We start from the raw sequence: 4,652 nt of genomic DNA on the forward strand, positions 1-4,652 counted from the left end.
GTTTACATCCCTTTTTTAGTTTGTAGTGTATTGTGTCTTGCTCTCATCTCTTCTTCCTCTCTTCATTATTGATCCATATTGTAGAAAAGACACAATATATACATGTGATTGTAGTATGAACACAGTCTGTCTGACATTTAGATTGTGTAGGAAGGAAAACTCACGGCTACTCAGCACTCACCATGTCGAACACAGGCCAGCTCCAACAAAGAAAGAAGCACTGAAAACAAACTGAATCCTTCTTAGGAAAAAATGCAGTCAGTTGAGAGATTTTTGAACCTGAACCTGAACCTGAACCTTAAATTCCTTCCGTCGACTTACAATGACTTTAAATCACTGGAATTGGTTTTTGACAGCAGAATAAAACAAAGACTAAATCAATTGACTGATGAAGAGCAAACTCTTTTGTGAAGAAGAGACATGTAGCCCAATAATAAGGCTAACATTTGCTTGATAGTAAATGATAGATTATACAGTAACTAGCCTATATAATCAAAATGAAAGACAGGACTGTCTAGTAACTCCCAAGTTGTTGTTTTTTAATCAACCACTTTCTATAATTTGCTAATGTTGAAAATCATCTTTGCTTGGTATCAAAGCAGCGGTCTGTCTTTGTTGGCCAGTGTTGCTCTGGCGCCGCCCAGTGGTGAACCTGCAGCCTGCAGCTGTGACTGTGAGAGCCTCCAGTCCATGCAGCTGCAGCTCCAGTTCCTCATGAGCAAAGCAGATGACTTACACAGCTGCCTCGTGAATGGGTAGGGTCTCCAGTACCCACAATGCACTGGTTTCATCTGGCTGTTTCTGGCATTTTAGGCAGGCAGGGTCAGTTAGCCAGAGATGGGTGAGGGTTACGCACCTCATAACCTTATACATGACACTTACATGCATGGAAATTACACCTTGGTTCATCGGGCCAATAACAACAAAAACCCTTGTTCGATGCACCTCACCTCAGAGAACATTCGTTATAATGTTGTGATATGGTTAGCTGCTTAAGATTGATTTAGATCTGTTCCTTATTCATTTATTGGGAATAAAACAGGAAATATCTGTTGCTGAATGACACCATTTGTGTTCACTGTATGAAACTGTCATGGTTTAACTGATACAACCTGACTGCCTCAAAACCCCCACTATGTGTGTGTTCAGCTGTTAGATTTCTCTCAGCAGCTGTATGACAGGTTGGAGCAGCTGGTGTTAACGTACGCCAACCACAATCTTCTCTGTTTGGATGAAACCGAGCCTAACAGGTACACACACACACACACACACACACACACACAGACAGATAGAGAGAGAAGAAACAGCCTTATGTGTTCTAAGCTTATTGTCTTAGTTGAAACTTCTGCATATTGTCTGACTTCTAAACATCGATATCCAGCAGGTGGAAAGAGAGTGGGACCAGTTCAGCTCACACCAGATGTTAGAAGTAAAACCTGAAGGTAGTTATTATGGGACAGTTCTGTGTGCTGGTGAGAGATTCTCATGTTCTGGTTACTGGTGTCTGGATGTTGCAGCAGAAACGCCAGCAGTAAACAGTAACAGTAAAGTATCATATGTTAACTATTTGGGCACTTTATTCTGCTGAGTGTGTTAATGTGGTAAACTTGAAAGAAATGTACAAGTATTTTAAGTTTTAAGACTGTGTTGTAATAAAGTCCTGAAATGTTGTTTTTTTAAAAAACACATTTTATTTACATTAAACATTGTACTGAAATAATTACACACAATCACTTTTCCGTTTTTCATAAAGTCAAAGATAATGAGGAAAAATTGTACATTTTAAACCAAGCTGCCATTATTTGGGCCTCACAAGTGAGCACCCAAGTTACTTCAATTTAACAGGTTCATCAAGCCATTTAAATTAGTACACATATGCACCATTTCATTTTCAATAAATTAATATCCAAAAATGGGCGATTTCACATCTTTGAGCATGTTTTTTCTTCTTCTTTTTCTTCAGCCTGCTGTGTTCAGTTTGACCTTGTAACCACTCAGTCCATCAGTTCTGTTGACTGGACCTAAAGAAAGGCATTTACCTTATACAACAGAAAATAAAATCTACCACTTACAACCGACATCAATCATTCTCTAATTCAATAAAATATATATGACTCTTAAAGGGCTACTATACCTCTAAATCTCTAAAGTACAAAAGTAAAGTGGAGTTTCCCTTCATTACAGTGATCAGTCTTTAAACAATATACAGACAAATGATTACAAAAACACTACACATGTATGCGTAAGCACATTTAAAAAGTCCAGCTTTGTCAAAAAATGCAGTGATGTAATGTGTCCCACCTGGAGGTGCAGACATGCAGCCTCTCATCTACGACACAGGCTTCGATAAGAGACTGGACAAAGTAGGCTAGTGTGCACTTCTGGATCCAGTGATGGGAAAGGGGCAAGAATCTGTTTTAAAAGTCAGTTAAGGTTAAAGGACTGGATGCCAAATCTCCTGTTTTTACTTCAGTGAATAAACAATTCAGCCTTCATATGGTTTTTAACACTGGAGGGCAAGGCAACAAAGAACTGACTAAATACAAAACAGATTCAAAAAAGGGACACGAGAGGAAATATAATTCCAAAGAGCCGATAGAAAAAGTGAAATCTCAATTCAACCGCCTTAAACTCTGACTGACAAACGCAGTGTCCCACATACGACACGTTGACACCTACAAATGGCATTGATATGAACACTAACAACCAGTGAGACACACAAACACAACCGTACCGTAGCTCATCACAGATCCAACATCAATACACAGTTAATACCCAGAATAACCTGATATCCAAGAATCCCCCATCTTTCTAATGATATCCCTCCTCCTTATAAGACAATACAGTGACTCCTGGCCTTCACAGCAGTATCGGTTAAAACCCAGAGAAGTGATTAAGTGTGTGTACTGAACAGTACCAGAGTAGAGGGCCGGTATAACTTCAGACCATCACCTGTCTGTGTGGTGTGACTGATGTAAAGCCATCTAACACACGAGCATGAGAATCTAAGGAAGCCTAAACCTATGGAAAAAGTTCATGTGCAGCTACAGAACAGAGACGCTGACCATGAGAGAGATCCGTTTGCAAAAACTAACTTTCAGCAGTATTGAACTCAATCACTATCAAACCTCATCTATCAACACAATCATATTCATATCACTAAAACCTCATTAGAGCCCGACTCCAGTGTTTCAAAAGGGAAACGTCTGCATGTCACACACACTGTCCTTTGGTAAGAATGATGGTGTCTTTGATGTCGGTTATAGTAAATAAATTAGACCAAAGTAAGTGGAGAAAGAAGATGAAAACAGACTTGCAAATAACCAGTCATAGCTTCTAGGCCTCTGTTATCAGCATATTTGAATTGTTACAAGACCTTAGGGATTTGTTGAAGTGCAATTTCACAGAAGTCTGGGATCAGTGTTCTCACTAAACTATTCAGTAGCATGTTACTCTTCAGTGCATAATCTTCAGTGTGACAACGATACAAAAGCTCAAGGGGCTACAGGCGAGGAACACAAATAAAAGTAGCCAAATCTATCAGTGTTTCATCTTAGATAAGCAGTGGCCATTTGGCACCGTTGGGGTGAGTGTGGCTGGCCACCCATGGCACAAAGATTTGGCATAAAGAAAAGTGTCGGGTTCCACCCTGTTGAGTCAGTAGCAGTGATGCATCATGGGAGCTTGTCCGTAATCACATGGTTTCAGGTGTGTGGGGAAAGGATTGAAATGCAATATTAGAGTGTAGAGTCTGTTTGCAGTGGTGCAGGATATCACATGTGAGGTAATAAAGGTGCCGAATTTCGCAGTAGTTTTGTGTTGCGTTTGTCTTCTTAAATTTCATTGTGGCTGAGATCAGACGTATTTTAGTTACTACACCATCAAGTCTATTTGTGGGGTGTGGGACTTGTGGGACAAGTTCACATTGTAATTAAAAGAAAAAAATATGTTCACACTCATTTAGTATACTTAGATTTGATTACTTTAGAGCCAAAAATGCGCTTACCCCTTTTCTTAGACGAAATATATGTCAAAGTGTTGGTAAAAATAAATCGGTGTCTAAAGACTAGAAGTTAAAGTGTCTCCTTCTTTCCTTCCTTTTTAAGAGTCAAACATCAGATGAAGTATTCACCCTTGACTCTTCCAGGTTGGTAATGGTCAATAAAAAGGACAAAGACAGAAAATAACATTAGGGACTGATGACTGACTTACCTTGTCCTTGAACAAAACCTTAACAGTCTTCAACTTCCTAAATTCTACACCTGACCATATCTTTTGTTGGGGGCGGGGCCTAGCCTGGGGTAAGCACTGCCTGAGGGTTTTAATTGAGAACAACAAAGTCCCTTAGCTTTTATGCATATATCAAAACTTCAAATATTCTTGAAATACAGTAGACAGTCAGCTGTTAAATTGTAGCACCACCAACAATTATTATTATATCTGTGACCTAGTTTATCTTCTTTGACTGATATTGTAATTTCTTCTGGTACTTTTTCCAAGTTAAAATATATTCCTTCAGTGTGTACAACTGCTCACAGCTGCTCCACAAGTTAATATTAATTTGTTTGAGTGTATTGCAACAGCAGAGTAAATACGGCCCAAACTGTGTTTGTTTCTTCTAATCTTGAATTCCCAAGTATATGCAGTGTGCG

Source organism: Trachurus japonicus, chromosome 1 (genome assembly GCF_045865225.1).
Source record: "Trachurus japonicus isolate A0001 chromosome 1, Traja_1.0".
Taxonomy (NCBI): domain Eukaryota; kingdom Metazoa; phylum Chordata; class Actinopteri; order Carangiformes; family Carangidae; genus Trachurus; species Trachurus japonicus.